Raw genomic sequence first — 278 nt, 5'->3', positions numbered from 1 at the left:
GGCTGGGGGAGGGAGCAGGCAGCGGGCTGGCAGCTGCAAAATATCACAAGGCATAAATATCAGTGTGCTCTCAGCGTTGCCATGCCGGAGGGGAGGGTAAACATTTAGCTGATCTCCCAGCGACACCTTTCCAACACGGGTGGACATGCTGGCTTGAAAAGAGGGAGAAAAAGCAGGGAAGGGCCAAATCCTGCTGTTGGCGCAGCCGGTGGGGCTTGGCTGCCATCCCCCACGGGAGCAGAATCCGGCCTTATATGGAGAAGCAGAAAATCCCCCGG

The 278-nt window shown here is 57.9% G+C and overlaps 1 protein-coding gene across 1 annotated transcript in view; it reads right to left on the bottom strand.

Moving 5' to 3' along the window:
- CRIP2 (cysteine rich protein 2) overlaps positions 1-278 on the bottom strand; it is a 4,135-nt gene that overhangs the window by 2,934 nt on the left and 923 nt on the right.

The sequence above is a fragment of the Egretta garzetta genome, unplaced genomic scaffold (assembly GCF_000687185.1).
Source record: "Egretta garzetta isolate BGI_Z169 unplaced genomic scaffold, ASM68718v1 scaffold598, whole genome shotgun sequence".
Taxonomy (NCBI): domain Eukaryota; kingdom Metazoa; phylum Chordata; class Aves; order Pelecaniformes; family Ardeidae; genus Egretta; species Egretta garzetta.
Note: the sequence above shows the minus strand (reverse complement) of the source record. Positions and strands in the feature narration are given on the sequence as shown.